At 36.4% G+C, this 22,497-nt stretch overlaps 1 protein-coding gene across 5 annotated transcripts in view; it reads left to right on the forward strand.

Moving 5' to 3' along the window:
* The window catches only part of LRRC28 (leucine rich repeat containing 28), a 179,343-nt gene that overhangs the window by 97,059 nt on the left and 59,787 nt on the right, over window positions 1-22,497 (forward strand). The gene's annotated exons all lie outside the window — the stretch shown is intronic.

A 22,497-nucleotide genomic window follows, 5' to 3' on the forward strand; every position in this document is an offset into this window, starting at 1 on the left:
TTATTTTTGTGAGAGAAAGACAGAGCACAAGCAGGGGAGGGGCAAGAGAGAGGGAGAGACAGAATCTAAAGCAGCTTCCAGGCTCTGAGCTGTCAGCACAGAGCCCGATGTGGGCCTCAAACTCACGAACCGTGAGATCACGACCTGAGCCGAAGTCAGACACTTAACTGACTGAGCCACCCAGGCACCCCAAAACTTTTATTTTAAAATATTAATTTGTAACAAAAAGTATTACACTTTGAAAAATTGAATAAAGCATCAAATTAAGCAACTTTTGTGTGCCATTAATGGAATGAGCTCATACTTTTTGCAAATTTTAATACCGTTATAGGTGTAATTAAATTCTAATGCCATGTTGGCTCAACTAGTAAGCCTTTTGTAAAGTTTGTAGAGACTATGCCAACAGTTTTGCTAAACTTCAAAGTTGTTTAAAAATTATTTCACTTCTACTTTTAGTCATTCATAAATTGTGACATGGAATATATACTGTTTTTGTCTGTTAATGCAAGCAAATACAAAGGGAATACGAAATTATTTGATCAGTAGTTATACCCATATTTTTGTTGGGTCATTTTAAACCAGGATGGCCTCTTTTTCTCCTTTAATTTCATTTATTAGTATTCCACATGGAACTTTTTTTCTGAAGAATTTCTGTGGTAGAAGCCATTTATCTTGTAATCATGAAAATCATGTCTTTGTGAAAGAATTGAAGAGATTATGGATATGGCTTGTTCCATATGTTGTTATAGGTAACTTTTAAATTATTGCTACTGTAATGGCAGCATGGGCCATAAGGGGCTGAATGCCTGTTTGCTAGAAGGAAGAAAGTGGAAAGTTGATGTGTAACGGAACAGAGTTTTAAAGACAGATTTGAGGTAAGATATAATTTTAAAATTCTCTGAACATTCTTCAAAAGGTCTGCAAGAATAAAATAAAAGTATCTGTAAAATTGGGCTGTAAAGATCAGGGCTGATACCAGCTTGGACCTTAGGGCAGTGTGTTTTTGTTTTTTTTTTTAATATATTTAGATCTTTTTTTTAAATGTTTACTTATTTTTGAGAGAGAGAGAGACAGAACATGAGCAGGGAAGGGGCAGAGAGAGAGGGAGACACAGAATCCAAAGCAGGCTCCAGGCTCTGCACTGTCAGCACAGAGCCTAGTGCGGGGCTCGAACCCATGAACTGGAAGATCATGACCTGTGCCGAAGTCAGATGCTTAACCGACTGAGCCACCCAGGTGCCCCAGGGCAGTGTGTTTTTAAGCAGACAGCCAACAGTTACAATAATTAGAGTCACAAATGTCATTAGTACGTAAGGTTACATTGACCGCTCGTATTAAAATAAAGCCAGAATTTCGTAATACATTTTGATGTTCTTTCCCTTCAGCTGAGTTTGAAATAATTCCTTTCTGCTTTTCCTATACAAAAGTAAAGAAAAAGATTAATACTAATGTTTAGAGTGTTAGACTTTTCTTAATGGAGGGGTGTACACCTTCAAAGTTGGTTATCAGCAGTTTTCTAACCTTTTCATACATGCTGTGTGAAAAAAGTGTACCGTGGCCAAATGAATGGGAAACTGTTGGTACGTCCAACAGTTTCCTGACTTGATAAACCGATCTTTAATATGCTAAAGTGTATTTGATAAGCAGTATAGCATATTGTGTTTCCTAAACTTAACCTAACCATGGGAGCATTGCTCTAGACTAGTGTTCTGTGAACATAGCTGGAGTAAACAAACACTTGTCGAGATGAGTGATGTTCCAGGAACTCTGTCACAACTATTATCACAAACATTTGTTTTAGATAAAATGAATGTACAAAGTAAATATGAGCGCTTTTTTTTAGCTCTTTTTTTTTGAAGTTGCTTTCTGGGTGTCATTTTGACATAACCTAGTTTTTACTAAACTGCCAGTTCAAATAATTAAATGAAAAAAATATGAATTAATTTGGAAAATGTTAATATCCTTGGAAATTTTATGGCAACTAACTCATTTCTGAAAGAAATGCGACTTCTAGGCATAAATCATCTGTTCACATTGAACTATTTGGTATTCTTTATGTGCTTACAAGTTTTTATTGTCTTTTACTTCCTGTTATTGAGGGGCATTTGAAAGGTTTCTTAATGTAACTCACAACAAAAGATTTCTGGAGTATAATAAAAGGTTTTGAACTCCTGTGTATGTTGACTGGCTCACAGCAAAGCAACAGTACTACTTCGCAGTATTTTTCCAAGGGGTTAGGAATAAATGGAAATCTGAAGAAATCTATTTCTGTGTGTTCTCTTTCCAAGCACCATACAATTTTCTGTGATCCTTGCATTTAACAGAAACTCTTTAGACTGTGGCTTTTTTCATTTTATAATGACAGAATTTGTAGGACCCTCAGCAACATAAATTTGCATAGCAGCACTGTTTGTACACATTTATTAAATTTTTTCTTTCGGTTGTATTTCAGTGAGCTGAAATGTTGTTAGGAAGTCCAGGTTCTTAGAATTTTACTCACAGATTTATATGTGATCATTTCCAGGCAGAGTGAATACAGCTAAAAATATATGTATCTCTATATTACACGTTTTTAAAATTGTTGAATCTCTTTTTCTAAGGAATCCCAAAGTGTGTGATGAAGCATTTAATTTTATATTATTATAGAAATGACACATGAGCATAAGAATAAACATTATATAGAGTAAACATTATATAGAAATAAACATTATAGGAGAGTTTAGAATTAAAAAGTTAACATTATTCTGTGCCCTCATTTCATTTGTATCCTCGATGTTAGTCACTGTGGTGTACTTTTGTTTTCATTCTGCTGGTTATTTCCACTATAACTCCAAGTTACCGCAAGTTGTAAATCTGGAAACCTGTTGCTTTGCTGTTAAGATTGACGGGCAGTATGCACAAATTCAGAACTTTCTAAGGTCAAATTTCTTTTTTTTTAATTTTTTTTTAACGTTTATTTATTTTTGAGACAGAGAGAGACAGAGCATGAACGGGGGAGGGTCAGAGAGAGGGAGACACAGAATCTGAAACAGGCTCCAGGCTCTGAGCTGTCAGCACAGAGCCCGACGCGGGGCTCAAACTCACGGACTGTGAGATCATGACCTGAGCCGAAGTCGGCCGCTTAACCTGCTGACCCACCCAGGCGCCCCTAAGGTCGAATTTCTTATGTTGATAGTGATAAGGTGAATTTCTTATAAAGGATACACATTCAGAAATCAGAGTTATATTTTGTATTTAATGTGGAACTCTTTTAATTAATGGAGTTTTTTAAAACTAAGGTTCATATGTTTCCCCCGGGGTTTCTAAGTGTTCTGTCAGTATCAGTGGAGATCATTCTCTTTATCCACCACTTTCTGTTTTTCAAGGTGATTACATATGGGAATTTCAAATAAACTAGAATGGATCATTTGAAATGTATACAGACTAAACTTTTTTTCTTTAAAGTTTTTTCCTGTTTTGGGGCACATGGGTGGCTCAGTATGTTGAGCGTCCAACTCTTAATTTTGGCTTGGGTCGTGGGATCGAGCCCCATGTTGGGCTCCATGCTGAGCATTGAGCCTGCTTAAAATTGTCTTTCTCCCTCTGCCCCTCTCCCCTGCTCACACACACTCTCTCTCTTAAAAAAAAAAAATTAATTAAAAAAAATTTTCCCCTGTTTTGAGTTTAGAAAGTGAGGTGAAAGCCATCATTATTATAGTAACATTCCTTTCTGATAGTGAAACATGATTGCCTTTAGCTATCCTCTGCAAAGTAGTAAAATTAAAAAAAAATTATTTTGGACCATGATTCTATGATATGACAACAGTGGTTGCCGGGTCTCATTCAGGTCAAAGCCAAAAAACTCCCATTGTGCTACCTCAGTAAAGAGGTAAAAAGCCTACCTAGAAGAAACCTGTGAAATAGACAATCACTAAAACATAACATACAATGAAAATCTGCATATGTTGTCTCCAAGACTCTGCAGGATGAGGAATTTTTCCAAGTAGTAATCCATGTACTGACATAAAACAGTAATAAAGAGGGGCACCTGGGTGGCTCAGTTGGTTAAGCCTCTGATTCTTGATTTTGGCTTAGGTCATGATCTCAGGGTTCGGAAGATCGAGCCCTCCATTGGGTTCCATGCTGACAGCACGAGCCTGCTTGGGATTCTGTCTCTCTCTGCCCCTGTCCCACGCTCGTGGTCTGTCTCTCTCAAAATAAATAAGTAAACTTAAACAGTAATAAAGATGCTAAATTTTAGAATAAATGCTTTTAAGTTTTAAAGATAGTATGTCTGAAGAAGAGATGTATGCCATTTCTTTCTAGCAGTTAGTTATAATTGCCACTTAGCAAGAGTACTTTCTAGATACTTTTTGTCTTCTGCAAAATTCTCATTGACATTTTGCTAGGTACTTCAAATGCCAAATTGACTATTTGGTTAGATAACTGATAAACACCTGGTAAATTACTTACTTTGAAGAACACTCAGTGAGAGTCTAGTGTATAATTTAATCATGCATAAAATGTCAAAACAATGTTATTTTATACTGTCTTTAACATTTAAAAATTTCTATTGGGAGTTAATTGGCAGGCTTGATACCCAGACACAAATATTTAAGTCAAATCAGTTTCTTTTGTGTTTCTCACATGTCATATGTTCAGAGCATTTTATTTTAAAGCTCCCAAATAATATTTAATTGTCTTTCATAATTAAGAGGATGTCTTAACATGCTAGTTTGATGTTTCTCACTTTAAAAAGTTCTTGTATATTGCTTATATCAGACAAATCCATGGTTAATAGATTGTTTTCAGTGAGCTTTCTGGTATTTTCCATTTTATTCTCCACTGTGAATATTTGTTATTAAACATAACCTGCCACACATTCACAGTTATACATAGCAAGCCCCTTGTGATTGTGGACAGTTTTGTCCTATACTGGAAGACCCTAAGTAGTGTATTACAAAGGGTTTTAAAAATGTTATTTTTAAGTTCCTGTTTAATCCATAAACTGTTTCCCCTTGGAAATAATATAATTGGTGAGTAGGTTCTGAAGCAAGTCTCCTAACACTTATTTAACTCATGGTGCCTTTGATACACATTATGCACCTGCTGTCATAGGAGGGAGCACGTGCAAGTGAGCACCTGTGGTGGGGTAGAAGCGTGAAGATGGAGAAACACACTGGTACCGTTTGGACCCCACAAATAATCACCCCCTCGGTCCCGTTGTATCAGGATGTGAACCAAATTCAGGCTATTTCTGGTCCATCAACTGGTCCAATTAAGGAATGGATTTAGCTTTTCCAAACTGGATAGATGTAATTACACTTTCCCAAGTATGAAAAGGATGTAGTGGTTGAACAAATGTACCCAGATTCTGAATTCACAAAGCCAAGTTATTGTTAATTCCTTCGAATTGATTATCTTAAAGACACACTCATTCCAACAAGAGTCTGTGGTTGTTAAGTTTAAATAAGATCTTCAAATAAAGCTTTTAAATAATTTCCAAAACCAAGAAAGCATCATCATTTTAAGAATGTCCCTGAGCTATTGTTGAACATACTCAGCGTGTGTGATTCTGAGGATTCCAATCTTGTTTAAACATTAATTTTTTTTTTCTTTTGGGTTTACATTCAGAGTTTGAGACATGTTCTTCTTAATAAAATTGGTAGTGTCAATCCTGTCCTTTTTAGGGTGGATTTGATCCCTAAATTCCATGAAGCGATCCTGTATCAAGATCTTAAGACAATTCTAAGACAGGAATTTCAAAAGATATGAATGAAGACATAGAGTTGGGTTTGCTTTGCTGGCTGATGACCTTGAAGGACAATATTTGCTTATATAACTTCTGAAAATTTTGGTGATATTATTTCATAATCATTCTTGATAAATTATATATCTTATATTTCTTTGCGGTTGTATAAAGGAAATAATATACAAAAATTTGAAAATGCTCAGCCGTCTGGGCCTATATAATATGTGGGCAGCTAGTCTTCTGTTAATCTCTGTTCTAGAATATTCCCATTCCTTATGTCCACAGAGACAATTATAAGGCATTGGGGAAAACTTAAATTGTGTTCATCATGCGATAAAACTCCGGCAGTCTTGGATTTCACAGTTTCTTTTCAAGGATTTGTAAGTTGTCTTGAAGTTCTACAGTAGTTGTAATTTTGATAAATTTGAATCATAAATTGTGAGGTTTTTTAAGGCTCTAAGTCTAGTCTGGGGTTGCATAACAAGTGAGACAGTTTAAGGGATTAATTAATTAATTCAAGGAATATTTACTTAACACCTACCATGAATTAGAATCTGGTAGATGCTAGGGTTATGGCAGTAAATAAAGGCAGTCAGTGCTCCTGCTCTGGTGAAGTTTATTTTCTTATGGGAGGCACTGACTGTGGTTTAATAGGTAAATAAATGAATAAATAAAATAAGTAAAGATTGTGGTAAATTCAGGGAAGGAAATAAATGGTATCCTATAATTTAGAAAAAGCAGTCTTATTTAATTAGGGTGTCCAGGAAGGCCATTGTGAAAATACGATAGTGAAGTTCCAAAAGACAAGAATGCGCCCACAGTTTGAGGAGCTGGGCAAAGAGCATTCCTGGCAGAGGTAATAGCCAATTCAAAGTCTCTGAGGGAAGAAGTAATTTTGACACTTTCTTTGGCCAGAAAGAAGGGCAGGGTAATTGGATTGTCGGAGGTGGATGAGAAAGTCAGGCCAGTACTGATCAGGGGGCCTCATCGCTAGTAACATGGTGTGTGAGACTTTATGCATGTACATTGGGAAGCCAGGGCAGAGTTTTGGACAGGGAAGGAACATGATTGGACTTACATTTTAATATCACTTTGGCTTCCCTGTAGAAAATGGGTGGGAAGAGGGCAGAATGGAAGCAAGAAGGAGGCTTTGGGGTGAGTTCAGGCAGGAAATGATAACAGTGCTGGGCTCAGTGTTTAACAGTGGAGGTAGAAAGAAGACATGTGGTGGGTATTTTGCAGTGTGGCCTATCACTGTTACTCAGCAGCCTTTGTTGTCGGTCTCTGTGGAGGAAATGACAACTTCCAATGGTATTCCCAGATTTGGCCATTACCTAGTTCATAAAATATCCACAAAGTAAAAGGCTTCATTATACACTTTTTTTGTTTTAGTAAAAAAATAATTTTAAAGGGTTTAAGGGTAAACTTTCTCTACCTGGACTGTGAACATGTTTTGGCCTACATGTGGAAAGTAGGCCGTTTCTAGACAGGCTGCTTATTTGCAGAGTGATCGGTCTGGATTTAAAAAGACAACAATATTCAACCTTGTAGAATTCTAATTCTCACGTCAGATAAGTGGGTTAAACTTCTTCTTAAGGAAATATTAATTCAGATGTTTGTTATGACTTTAGAATAAATGTAGGATTTGATCCCAGTTGTCACAAGTAATATCTAAGAGGTTGTATTGTTTGGTAATTGCTGTTAACCCAAGAAACCTGGCATCTGTATGCTGTTGTTAGCCCTCCTTCAGAACAGACTGATAGGTCATTTGAATCTGAGTTGGCTTTCGTTTTTTTTATTTGACCAAAGGACGTAGTCCTGCCTATTTTCTTAAAGACCTCTCCCTCTTAAGAGCCCCTTTGGGTCTGTGTTAGACATAAGAAACACACAGACTGTGTTCGTAGTTGTTTCTGTGCCAAAAACTACATCAATTTAAAAATATTTATATTCAGGATTTACACTTAGATTATTATGTGGCATAATGAGCTGAAAATTATAAATATTGTTTTCTGCCATACATTATTAAATTATATAGGACATTGCACTTAATTACCTGAGGTACATGTTCTATCTTTTTTTTTTTACAGATGATTTTTTGAAATATCAAACCAATGATCTAAATATTTGAGTAAATAACCCAAAGTTGCAGCTGATAAGTAATAGGATTATGTTTTGAACCTATATCGGCATATCAGAGTATGTATCTTCCACAGCCGAATCAAGAGAAAGAGAATGAATATAAAGAGAGATACTTACTGTATATAGAATGGAATTTGGCATTGCGGTATTGTCTTTTATTTCTTGCTCTTCCTAACCCAGTGTGCTTTGGAGCTCAAATTAGAGCTGTTTCTAGTGGTACCGGAAAAAGCCAGTGCTTGAAAATACCAAGCCTTGTTATTGACTCTGTCTGTGGTCACTGGCTTGGCATGGAGTGGGTGGCTTCCTTCCCATTGCCTCTTAAATTTTAGGTTAGGTCAGTGTGTATCAGCAGAAGAGTGATGATTTAAAGGAGACTTAGCTGTTTTTTTCTTTTGAAATTGGCACTCTAATGTTTATTTTTTATTTTTTTATGCTTAGTGTAAGTAATTACTATGTGGCGATAACGAAATCGTTTTCAGGATACTCTATAAGTAGCTGAAAAGTTTGAAGGTATTGTATATTTAGTATAAAAGTAAACAATATGACTGTGAAGGTAGGATTATTCTGGGTACATTAAAGAAATAAAGTATAGACACAGATGTGTACACCCTGGGGAATGGTATGGCAACAGAGAGACCAGATGAAAAGAGCAGGATTCCACTAGTATTCTAGAAAGAATGCATTGTAACTCTACATCAGTCATACCACATTAATTTCAAGATAGCATAGCAGTAAATATTTCTGAAGGTGCCAACATTAAATCTATTAATGATAAATTAATTATAGAACTGTTATTAAAAAGAAATGTAGTAATGCCATATTTTTAAAAAGACTTCAGAAAAATTCAAGGAACACATCATTAGATGTAAAAACTGCTAAAGAACTGGGCAGCTCTTTCTGCCCAAGGGTCCTGTCCCCGTGCTTTATTAAACTTTATTTAAAAAACCTTTTTTAAATGTTATTTATTTAGGGGAGAGAGAAAGAGAGAGAGAGAGAGAGTGTGTATGTGTGCAAGCAGGGGAGGGGCAGAGAGAGAGAGACAGAATCCAGAGTAGACTCCAGGCTTTGAGCTGTCAGCACAGAGCCTGACACAGGGCTCGAACCCACCAGCCATGAGATCGTGACCTGAGCCAAAGTCAGATGCTTAACCAGCTGAGCCACCCAGGTGCCCCTTGTCCCCATGCTTTAATAAAATCACTGTTTTGCACCAAAAAGAAAGAAAGAAAGAAAGAAAGAAAGAAAGAAAGAAAGAAAGAAAGAAAGAAAGAGAAAGAAAGAGAAAAATGGCTAAGGAACTAATTGAATTCTGTAAATTTTATACCCAGAATAATTATTCTGCTTCTTTCTAATGTCCAGAGAATCAATATATAGGATTTTTAAAATTTTGCCTTAATATACATTTTATTTTTAACTTTTAGAAAGAATTTTGTTTTTGAAAATAATGTGTCACTGTTTTTATTTTTTATTTTAACATACACAGAAATTTACCCTTTGGTTGTGTCACCACCACCATCATCAAACACAGACAAATTCCAGTTATCCCCTGAGATTCTCCTGTGCCCCTTGTATACCAGCCTTCATCCATCCCATAGGACCTGTGTACTTTTATAAGTTTCATTTTTTATTTTCTTCTGTTTGCTTGGGGTTTAGTTTTCACTTCTTTTTCTCATTTCTTAAGGTGGAAGTTTAGGTAAGGAGTTTGAAACTTTCTTTTCTAATATAGTCATTTAAGGCATTAAATTTTACACTCAGCACTTCCTTAACTGTATCCCATAAATTCTGATATGTTGCACCCTTTTCATTTCATCAAAATATTTTGTAATTTTCCTTATAATTTCTTTTATTTGTGGGTTGTTTAGAAGAGTGTTGTTTAAATTTCCAAATAATGGGAATTTCTCAGACTTCTTCCTGGTACTGATTTCTAACTTAATTTCATTTTGTTTACAGAACATACTTTGTATGATTTCAACACCTTTAAATTTAAAAAAAAATTTTTTTTGATGTTTATTTTTGAGAGAGAGAGAGCATGAGCAGGGGAGGGGCAGAGAGAGAGGGAGACACAGAATCCAAAGCAGGCTCCAGTCTCTGAGCTGTCTGCATACAGCCTGATGTGGAGGTTGAACCCACAAACTATGAGATCATGACCTGAGCTGAAGTCGGACGCTTAACCTACTGAGCCAGCCAGGTGCTCCTCATTTCAATACCTTTAAATATGAGACTTGTTTTTTGGTCGAGTGAATGGTCTTTACTGGAGAATGTACCATGTATACCTGAAAAGGTATACTCTGCTGTAGTGTTGTGTAAATGTCAAATTAGGTCTATGGGGTTGATAGTGTAGTATAAGTTTTATGCATCCTTGTTTACATTCTGTCTAGATATTCTATCAGTTATTGAGAATAATGTATTAGAAGCTCTACTTTTCCTTTCTGTTCTGTCAGTTTTTGCTTTATGTATGTTTGGGTCTTTAGAGTCTATGTACTTATAAATTGTTATACATTCCAGAAGGACTAATCGTTTTATTGTCATGAAATGTTCCTATTTGTCTCTTAATAATATTTTTGCTTTAATGTCTATTTTTTCTGATATGAATATAGCTAGTCTATTTCTCTTCTTGTTGTTTTTTGCATGGTTTATGTTTTTTTGCATCCGTTTTACTTTCAGCCTATTTGTAAAGTTAAATCTAAAGTGTGCTTCTTAAAGACAACATGGCGTTTCTTAGACCATCTGACATTCTTGTTGGATTGGGTTTTGTTTGTTGACATTCACTGTAATTGTTGATAAGGATGTGTTTACATCATACATTTTGCTATTCGTATTCTACACAAGTCATATCTATTATGTTCCTCTGTATCTCCTATATTGCCTTCTATTGACATTTTTTCATTTTTATTTGAGATATAATTGAGGTATAATTGCCATATAACATTACATTAGTTTCAAGTGTACAACATAATTATTTGATATTTGTGTATACTGCAAAATGATCACTGCAATAAGCCTAGGTAACATCCATCACTATAGTTATAAAAATTTTTTTTCTTGTGTTGAGGACTTTTAAGATTTATTCTCTTACCAACTTCCTTTTTTTTTTAAATGTTTATTTTTGAGAGAGAGAAAGAGACAGAGTGTGAGCAGGGGAGGGACTGAGAGAGAGGGAGACCCAGAATCCAAAGCAGGCTCCAGGCTCTGAGCTGTCAGCACAGCTGACACTCTGCGTGTGGCGCTGGAACTCATGAACCGCGAGATCATGACCTGAGCTGAAGTCAGATGCTTAATCAACTGAGCCTTCCAGGCACCCCATCTCTCTTACCAACTTTCAAATATGCAATATAGTATTACTAACGATAGTCATGAATACGGTACATTAAATCTGTATGACTTTATTTTATAACTGGAAATTTATACCTTTTGACCCCCTTCTCCTATTTTGCCTGTCTAATCCCCACCCCCAGCAACCACTGTTCTGTTTTCTGTATCTATGAGCTTTTTTTTTTTAATTTTTTTTTGTAACGTTTATTTATTTTTGAGACAGAGAGAGACAGAGCATGAACGGGGAAGGGGCAGAGAGAGAGGGAGACACAGAATCTGAAGCAGGCTCCAGGCTTTGAGCCATCAGCCCAGAGCCCGACACGGGGCTCGAACTCACGGACTGCGAGATCGTGACCTGAACTGAAGTTGGACACTTAACCGACTGAGTCACCCAGGCGCCCCTATGAGCTTTTTTTTTGTTTCCACATATAAGTGGTATCATATGGTATTTGTCTCTCCCTTACTTATTTCACTTAGCATAATGCCCTCAAAGTCTATCATGTTGTCACAAATGGCAAGATTTCATTCTTTTTTATGGCTGAATAATATTCCATTACACATTTTCTTTATCCATTCATCCATCAATGGGTACTTAGGTTGTTTCTATATCTTGGCTATCACTGAAGTGAACAAGGAGGTGCATATATCATTTTGAGGACATTTTTCTTTGGATAAATACTCAGAAGTGGAATTGCTAGATCATATGGTAGTTCTATTTTTAATTTTTTGAGGAACCTCCATGCTATTTTCCATAGTAGCTGCACCAATTCATATTCTCAGCAACAATGCATGAGAGAGTCCCTTTTACTCCACATCCTCTCCAACACTTGTTATTTCTTGTCTTTTTTTATAATAGCCAATCTAACAGATATCAGATGATACCACATTTGTGGTTTTGATTTGCATTTCCCTGATGATTAGTGCATGTTTTCATGTGTCTGCTGTCTTATCTGTATGTCTTCTTTGGAAAAATGTTTGTTCAAATCTGCCCATTTTTAAATTACATTGGGTCTTTTTTTGCTGTTGAGTTGTAGGAGTTACTTATTTGGGACATTAACCCCTTATCAGATATATAATTTAGAAATATTTTTTCCCATTCATTAGGTTGCTTATTCATTCTGTTGATGGTTTCCTTTGCTATGCAGAAGTTTTTTAGTTTGATGTAGTCCCACTTGGCTATTTTTGCTTTGGTTGCCTTCGCTTTTGGTGTCAGATTCAAAAAAAATCATCACCAGGACTGATACGAAGGAGTTTACTGCCTGTTTTCTTCTAGGAGTACGGTTTCAGGTCTTACATTCTTTAATCCATTTTGAGTTTATTTTTCTGTATGGTGTAAGATAGTTGCCCACTTTCGTTCTTTTAAATGTGGCTGTCCAGTTTTCTCAACACCATTTATTGAAGACACTTCTGTCCCCATTGTCTGTTCTTGACTCCTTTGTTGTAAATTAATTGACCACATGTGCATGGGTTTACTTCTGGGCTCTCTGTTCTGTTCCATGGATTTTTATGTCTATTTTATGCCAATATCATGCTTTTTGATTACTATCATTTGTAATATAGTTTGAAACCAGGGGGTGTGATACCTCCAACTTTGTTCTTTTTCAAGAATGCTCTGGCTATTTGGGGTTTTGTAGTTCCATACAAGTTTCAGGATTATATGTTCTATTTCTGTGAAGGATGCCATTGATATGGCATTGATAGGGTTTCCATTGAATCTGTAGATTGCTTTGGGTAGTATGGACATTTTAACAGTAGTCTTTAAATTCATGAGCACAGTATATCTTTCTATTTATTTGTATCTTCCTCAGTTTCTTTCATCAGTGTCTTATAGTTTTCAATGTACAGGTCTTTCACCTCCTTTGTTAAATTTATTTCTAGTTGTTTTTTTTTTTTTTTTGATGCAATTGGAAATGGAACTGTTTTTTAAATTTCTCTTTCTGATAGTTCATTATTAGTGTATTAAAATGCAACAGATTTTTATATATTGATTTTGTAAGCTATAACTTTATTGAATTTGTTTATTAGTTTAACAGTTTTTTGGTAGAGTCATTAAAATGTTCTCTATATAATGTCATCTGAAGTAGTGACAGTTGTACTTCTTTCTTTCCAGTTGGGATGCTTTTTTGTTTCTTTTTCTTGCTTAATTGATCTTACTAGGATTTCCAATACTGTGTTGATAAAAGTGTTAAGAGTGGGCATTCTTTTCTTTTCCTCATCTTAGAGGAAAAGCTTTCAGCTTTTCACCATTGAGTATGATGTTAGCTGTGGGCATCATATATGACCTTTAATATGTTGAAGTAAATTTCCTCTGTGCCCTGTTTTTTGAAAGTTTTTATTATGAAACAGTGTTAAATTTTGTCAAATGCTTTTTCTGCATCTATTGAGATGATCATATGATTTTTACCCTTTATTTTGTTAATGTGGTGTTATTACATTGATTTGAGGATATTGAACCATCCTTACATCCCTGGGATTAGTGCCCATTTGATCATGGTATATGATCCTTTTATGTATTGTTGAACTCAGTTTGCTAATATTTTGTTGAGGATTTTTGTGTTGTTTTTCAGGAATATTGGCTAGTAATTTTCTTTTCTTGGAGCATTTCTGGTTTTGGTATCAAGGTAATGCTGGCCCCATAAAATGAGTTTTGAAGTGCTCTCTCCTCTTCTATTCTTTGGAAGAGTTTGAGAAGGATTGCTGTTAATTTTTCTTGGAATATTTGGTAGAATTCATCAGGAAAGCCATCTGGTCCTGAACCTTTGTTGGGATGTTTTTGATTATTGATTCAATCTCCTTACTAGTAAATGGTCTGTTCAGATCTTTTGTTTCTTCATGATTCATTCTTGGTAGGTTGTATTTTTCTAGGAATTTATCCGTTTCTTCTAAATTGTTACATTTGTTGGTATATTATTGTTCTTAGTAGTCTCATGTGATCCTTTGTATTTTTGTGGTATCAGTTGTAAGTCTCCTCTTTTATTTCTGATCTTATTTGAGTCCTCATGTTTTTTCTTGGTGAGTCTACCTAAAGGTTTGACCATTTTGTTTATTGTTTCAAAGAACCAGCTCTTAGTTTCATTAATCTTTTCTATTTCTTTTATTTGTGCTCTGATCTTTATTATTTCCTTGTTTCTATTAACTTTGGGCTTTATTTGTTTTTCTTTTTCTAGTTCCTTAAGATATAAAATTAAATTGCTGGAGTTTTTCTGGTTTCTTGATGTTGGAATTTTTTTGCTATGAATATCCCTCTTAGAACTGATTTTGCTGTACCTCATATAAGTTTCAGTATATTTTATTTCCATTTTCATTTGTCTCAAGGCTTTTTAAAAATTTTTCTCTTGATTTCTTCTTTGGCTCATTGGTTTTTCAGTAGCATGTTGTTTAATTTCCACATATTTGTGAATTTTCTAGTTTTCTTATAATTGATTTTTAGGTGTTTTGTGTGTGTGTGTGTGTGTGTGTGTGTGTGTGTGTGTGTGTGTGTGTGTGTCACTGTCATCATACTTTCCTTCTTTGAACTTGTTATTTTTAGTTCTTTTTTTATTTTTTAAAGTTAGTTCTAGCCCAGTGTGGGACTTGAACTCATAACCCCAAGATCAAGAGTCGCCTGCTCTACCAACTAAGCCAGCCAGGTGCCATTCTTTTTAGTTCTTTCAATATATTTATTATAGCTGGTTTGAAGTCATTGTCTGCTACATTCAACATCTGGATCCACTTAGAATCATTTTCTGTTTATTAATGTTTTCCTGTGTATGGTTATATTTTCTTGTCTTATTGCATATTTTGTAATTTTTTTTAACATTTATTTATTTTTGAGACAGAGAGAGACAGAGCATGAACGGGGGAGGGTCAGAGAGAGAGGGAGACACAGAATCCGAAACAGGCTCCAGGCTCTGAGTGGTCAGCACAGAGCCCGACGCGGGGCTCGAACTCACAGACCGTGAGATCATGACCTGAGCCGAAGTCGGACGCTTAACCGACTGAGCCACCCAGGCGCCCCACATATTTTGTAATTTTTAATGGACACTTTAAATAATGTAGTAACTCTGGATTCTGATTTTTTTTTCCTACATGAGGATTATTGCTATTTCTGTGTACCAATTTGATATTCATAGTAATTTGCCTGGACTAAAAATATGAAATCCATTTCCCCTACAGTGTGTGACCACTTACTTCTCTGTGTTTTTTTTTTTTTCCTTCTTGTTTTAGTTTTAAGACTAACTTATTAGGATTTGATCTATGTAGCTTGGTGGTTGGACACCTTGAGCTAGTAAGACTTCTATTCTCTGTCAGTGGATCTGTGTGTGGATTCAGAAACCCATTTAACATTTAGGCAGTTTCCAGATTTACCCTATTATTTTCTGTTGGGCTCTCTCTTTTCTCCCATGTGCATGCTTGCAAATTCTCTGTAGACCTAGACTTTGTAAATCACTTGAACCCTGTCTGGTCTTCCCTGTGTTTGCTCATGACTTCCTCTCGGCGTGGTATATGTGGAGAGTCTGTCAAATTTCTTCCTGTTTCATATCCCATACCTCCTTGTTAAATGGCCTATCTGCCCAATTTAGTGCTTGCCTCAACCAAGAACATCCCTCAGCCTCATAAAATCATTGGCCTCCCATGTTCACTTGTGACCAAGATTATGACAAATTATTAAGGACAGTAGGTTATTCACTTTTCATTTCAAATCATGTCAGCCCCCTCCAGCAGTGAAACTGCTGGTTGTTTGTACTCTGCCCTGCCATCTTAGAACTATTGTACCAACCAAGCTGGGTGGAGCGATAGGAGCCACCCCAAGCAAGCATCCCACATATTTCCACTCTTTTTATTGGAAGTGCTGTCGTTTTTTATGAATAAGTGCTTCACCATTGGTTGAAAACTTTTGGTCAGTTTCCAGAGTACTGAAATGGTCGCTTTTGATAGTTTATAGTTACTTTTTTAGGAGAAGATTTGGCAATCTTCTCACTTCATCCTACTGGAAGGCCCAGCTTTTTTTTTTTCTTTTTGGTTGTTGTTTGCATGATACATGTTTTTATCACTTTATATTTAATCTTTGTATTTATATTTAAAATGGATTCCTTTTAGGGGCTCCTGGATAACTCAGTCAGTTGAGCATCCAACTCTTGATTTTGGCTCAGGTCATGATCCCAAGATCGTGGGATCAAGCCCCATGTTAGGCTCTGCACTGAGCATGGAGCCTGCTTTAGATTCTCTTCTCTCTCTCTCTCTGCCTCCCTCTTCCTCTACCCCTCACACACACTCTCTCTCTCTCAAATAAAAAAATAAATTTAAAAAATGGATTCCTTCTATACTAAGATCTTGTACTTCAATCCAATCCAGTAGTCTCTTTGAATTGGTGTCCTCACGATATTTGCTTTTTTTTTTTTTTTTTTTAGTTTTTCATTTATTTCTTCTTTAATTTCCTGGTCAACCCATTCATTCTTTACTAGATATTCTTTAACCTCCACGAATTTTATTTTTTTTCTTGTGGTTGATTTCAAATTTCATAGCATTGTGATCTGAAAATATGCATGGTATGATCTTGATCTTTTTGTACTTGTTGAGGGCCAATTTTTTTAATATTTTATTTATTCTTGAGAGTGAGAGAGACAGAGCACGAGCAGAGGAGGGGCAGAGAGAGTTGAGGACACAGAATCCGAAGCAGGCTCCAGGCTCTGAGCTGTCAGCACAGAGCCTGATGTGGGGCTCAAGCTCACGAACCACCAGATCATGACCTGAGCCAAAGTCGGCCACTTAACCGACTGAGGTTGAGGGCTAATTTTTGACCCAGTATGTGGTCTATTCTGGAGAATGTTTCTTTGTTTTTTGTTTTTGTTTTTGTTTTAAAATATAATTTATTGTCAAGTTAGCTAACATACAGCGTATACAGTGTGCTCTTTGGTTTTGGGAGTAGATTGCCGTGATTCATTGCTTACATACAACACCCAGTGCTCATCCCAAGAAGTGCCCATCACCCATTTTCCCCCTCCCCCTCCCATTAACCCTCAGTTTGTTTTCTGTATTTAAGAGTCTCTTATGGTTTGCCTCCCTCTCTGTTTGAAACTATTTTTTTCCCCTTTCCTTACCCAGTGATTGAGAATGTTTTGTGTGCGCTTGAAAAGAATGTATATTCTGTTGCTTTAGGATGAAATGTTCTGAATATATTTGTTAAGTCCATCCAGTCCACTGTGTCATTCAAAACCATTGTTTTCTTGTTGATTTTCTGCTTAGAAGATCAGTCCATTGCTGTAAGTGAGGTGATAAGGCCTCCTAGTATTATGGTATTATTATCAATGAGTTCATGTTTATTACTAATTTATTTATATATTTGGGTACTTCAAAGTTGGGGGCATACATATTTACAACTGTTAGATCTTCTTGATGGATAACCCCCTTAATTAGGATATAATGCCCTTATTTATCTCTTGTTAGAGTCTTTGTTTTAAAATCTGGTTTGTTGGTTTTTTATTTAAGTAATCTCTACATTCCATGTGGTGCTTGAACTCACAACCCCAAGATCAAGAGTCATGTGCTTCTCTGACTGAGTCAGCCAGGCGCCCCTGGGCTATTTCCTTTTAATGTTATTATTGACCTCTTTAGATTTAGGCCTACCATTTTATTATTAGTTTCCTATTTGTAACCTCTAGTTTTGTTTCTTTATTCCCTCTTTCCTGTCTTTCCTGTTGTTTAAATATGTTTTAGTATTCTATTTTAATTCATTTATTGGCTTTATAGGCTTCTCTCTTTTAAAATTTATTTTATTTTTGGCTTATTGCATTAGAAGTCACATTATACGTATCTTTCAAAATCTTTGTGGAAACTCCTTTTGCTTTCCTCCACTGACCTTTGTGTTATACTTATCAGAAGTAGTACATCTTCATACATTGAAAATCATACCAGATAATGCTTTGTTTTTTGCCTTCAGCAGTCATGCATATCTTAACTTAAAAGAAGAAAAGTAAGTAGTCTATTAGATTACTCAGTTATAATAACTCTTAAATTTGAAGGCATAATGGCTAAAACTTAGAAAATTTGATGAAAGACCTAAATTTATAGGTTTAAAAAGCGCAGCTAAGGGGGCCTGGCTGGCTCCATTGGTAGAGCATGTAACTCTTGATCTTGGGGTCGTGAGTTCAAGCCCCAAATTGAGTGTCGAGTTTACTTAAAAAACTCAGCTGTGACCCCAACTAGGATAAATCCAAAGAAAGTCATGTACAGATATAGTCAGTCTGTTAATGACTAAAGTCAAAGAACACATCTTGAAAGTACTTAAAGAAATGATTCAAGTACCTGTGGGGTTTTCCTTGGACACCATGGAAGCTGGAGGACAGTGGAACATCTTTAAAGATGTACTGAGAGAAAAGAAGGGCCAACCTAGAATTCTATATCTAATGAAAATAATCTTTAGGAAATTACAGTGATAATGACACTTCCAGATAAAGGAGAACTAAGAGAAGTTGTTGTCAGCATACCTGCTCTACAAGAAACACTAAGTTTTTCAGTCTGACTGAACTGATAAAAGCAGGAATCTCAGATTTTCAGGAATGAAGGAAGAGCAGCAGAGTTACTTAAGAGCATCCTATTGTCCTGGCCTCAGTGTAATCTTACGACTTGACCACATTTGCTAGATTTATGTTTGGCTGACAGTTGCCTAGTTTTTAGCTTGAGTCCACACTTACGATTCTGTTTCTTTATTTCTCCTGAAGTATTGCTATCCCCAGGCTTATTTCCTGTTTCTTTTGTTTAAGTTAGAATCTTAGGGGCACCTGGGTGGCTCAGTCAGTTAAGTGTCCCACTTCAGCTCAGGTCATGATCTCATGGTTCATGAGTTTGAGTCCCACATTGGGCTCTACACGGACAGCGCAAAGCCTGCCTTAGATTCTCTCTCTCTCCCTCTCCCTCTCTCCCTCTCCCTCTCCCTCTCTCCCTCTCCCTCTCTCTCTCTCCCTCTCCCTCTCCCTCTCCCCCTCTCCCTCTCCCTCTCCCCCTCTCCCTCTCCCTCTCCCTCTCCCTCTCCCTCTCCCTCTCTCTCTCAAAATAAATACATAAACTTAAAAAAATGTTAAATTCTCAGATTTTTTGATTGACTCCATTACTTTCCAAAAATGTATTTTCCGTTGGCTGAGCTTAAGCAAGTATATTTTTTAATCAATTATTGAAGTTAAGATAACCATGTGTAGTCTTAGATTTGTGTCCTGGTATAAAATGGTCATGAAAATCAGGCTTAATTGAGTCTGCCTAGAAGCTATTTAATTTTGTTTCTCTTCCTCACATACTTTCATAGTATGACAAAATAATTTTCCAAACACATTATACATAGTACTCAACTCAGTACTTCAGTTGAAATAATAGTTTGAGTTTTTTGCAACAGTTTGAAAGGCCTAAATAATAAGCTACTAAGAATAACGTCCTTTTGTTGTATTTGTTCATTTAATATATGCAGTCCTGCATGTTTCAGATTTAATAAAATGCTTTTTATTCATCTCATATAGGAAGTAAGAAATGTCAGCTTTTCGTATCCTTCCAGTTCCTAGTCCTTTGACCTTTGGTACTGACAGTATTGTGTTTCCCTTTTTTTTTGTCAGAAATGTTATTAATTTTAGTATCTGAAATATGTGTGCATGTCTACGAAAGCAGAGTATAAATATTGATCTGTTACCACTGTAAAAAGTAAATCATCACGTTATGGAAAATTTTAAATCATAATCACGTATTATTTCCCCATCTCACGATACAATAAGGCAATGATGAATCAAAATGGTAGATAATTGCAAGCCTTCGTAATTTTTGCAGCCACATCAAAATACTTTTTTACAACTTTAATTATTTTGGAAATAATGATTAAAATAATTTATTTTGCTTGCTCCCATGTGATTTTTGATAGATTTTTCAAATTTCTTTAAATACATGGTTTAATAGATGCTGCAATTCAAAAGTATTGGTATAATTTTAGTCTTTTCATAAAAAATAAAGTTTTTGACATTGGCATCACCATACTTAGAGTGTAATAATCTAGAAACGCTAAAATTATCCTTGACCAGTTTTTATTTCACTATTTTCTGTTTCTAATCAAGCATACTTGATGCTTTTCTTAAAATGTTTCTGGAATTCTTTGAATTTGTCACGCTGCCTCTGTTCTCATCAAATGTCTACTTGTTTTCTCAGCCTAGAATCTCTTTCCATTCCATTGCTTTTTATATATCCATCGTTCTAGTTTTTTCAAAAGAGTGCTATTCGTCTTCAAGAATCTTCAGGAAATGTCGTGTTCTCACTACAGTAAACCCAAGCTTCTCTACCCACTATTCATTACTACTCATGCCTCCATGAAGCCTTTCACATTGAACTTATTTCCTACTCTTCTCCCATAGATATTTGTTAGGTTCCAAATAGCCCATTGTGTGTGCTGTATTTGTTATTTCACTTCCATGCCTTTCCAGATCTTTCAGTCCCACCCCCGCCCCCTGCTGGGAATGCTATATCCATTTTTCTTTTCACCTATTCAAGTTGTTGTCTCCTCCAGGCTTTGCAAAAGCTTCTCCAGCCCCTCATCTACCTCCTCTTTCTCTGACCTCCTATCATGCATTGTCTTTTATACATAATGCAATTCTCAGTGGTGGAGACCTGGTCTCTTTTTTCTCTGGCACCTTGCCCCGTGGTTTGTAGCTGATTGGTTGTATTTCCATCCCATTTCACTCCTATAATCACTTTATAAAGTGATGTCAGGAAAGCTTCTTGGTGCTATTTACTCAGTTCTAGAACATAATGATTCTTCCCTCAACTTCCTCACCCCATACTACCCAAATCAGAAACATTTTTTGGTGTGAATTAGGTAGGTAGATAGGCAGATATACCTAAATGAAATGCTGTGCTAATGGAACCAAGAATGAAATTGACTCCTGTGTGCACCAGTTTGGTTCAAATAGAACAAAACTCCAATTAAGCATCACAGACTGTTCCCTGAATCCTCCCTGCCCTTTTGCAAATGCATACGTTGTCCAGTATTAGGGAAATTGTGGAATAAAGTATGAATTTCCTAGCATAAATCCCTTGTAATATAAAAATAACTAGAAATTAATACATTTTGTACTAGTACTATTTTTTATTAAAAATAGTTACTAAAAATACTCCAGGTAGCCGTCTCTAACAAAGACTGACCAACTTTTTCCGTAAATGGCAAGATAGTGAATATTTTTAAGCTTTGCAGGCCACATACGGTCTCTGCCATGTATTCTTTTTTGCCTTTGTTGGGTTTTTCTTGCCACCTTTTATTACTTATTTATCTTTATCTATCTATTTATTTATTGAGAAAGAGAGAGAGAGAGCAAGAGAGTGAGCACATGCAAGTAGGGGAGGGACAGAGGCAGGAGGGAGAGAATCCCAAGTAGTCTCCATGCTGAGCACAGAGCCCGATTGTGGGGCTCAATCCCATGACCCTGGGATCATGATTGCAGCTGAATATAAGAATCAGACACTTAACAGACTAAGCCACCCAAGCACCCCAATCACCTTTTAAAAATATAAAAACTTGGGTGTCTGGGTGGCTTAGTCCATTAAGCATCCAACTCTTGAATTTGGCTCAGATCATGATCCCAGGGTTGTGGGATTGAGTCCCGCATTGGGCTCTGCACTGAGCATGGAGCCTGCTTAAGATTCTCTCTCTCTCTCTCTCTCTCTCTCTCTCTCTCTCTGTCTGCCCCTTTCCCCCTGTTGGTACTCTCTCTGTGTCTAAAATTAAAAAAATAATAAAAACAAAATGTAGAAGCCAGTTTTAGCTTGGAAGCAGTACAGAAGTGCACCATGGGCCAGAGTTTGCCGAAGAGCCCTAGTTTGCCAACCCCTGGTCTGTAGCAGTAAGAAAAGGTAATCTGTATAACTGGGCATCCAAGAGGGTAGAAGACTTTCTGTCCAGTAGAGAAGACATTGCTAATACTAACCCTAGCCCTGAACAAACTGGGATGTGCCCAATGGGGTGCAGTAAAGTAGCAGGAAACCTTACCCTGAGAGGAACAGGGTCAGGGTTAGAGAAGGCCAAGAGATGGCCGCTGAAGTCTTCAACTTGGAAGTTCATGATGAGGAAGAAGTAGACTTGCCCTACACAGGGCTTCCTGTAGAGGCTTGAGTGGATTGTGCTGTCCTGACGGAATAAATGTCCTTTCCTTAGAGATCGCTTAGCAGAACTTACCCTGCCCAGAGAGGCTTGGGGGTGGTTTTAACTGAGAAGGACAAAGTACCTTGTAACAACCTCCCAGCCTTCAGACTTGGCATGATTGTACTCCCCGTGGAACAGATTACAACTATGGGTATTGCCAATGAGGGCATATTGA

Source organism: Panthera leo, chromosome B3, assembly GCF_018350215.1.
Source record: "Panthera leo isolate Ple1 chromosome B3, P.leo_Ple1_pat1.1, whole genome shotgun sequence".
Classification (NCBI taxonomy): Eukaryota; Metazoa; Chordata; class Mammalia; order Carnivora; family Felidae; genus Panthera; species Panthera leo.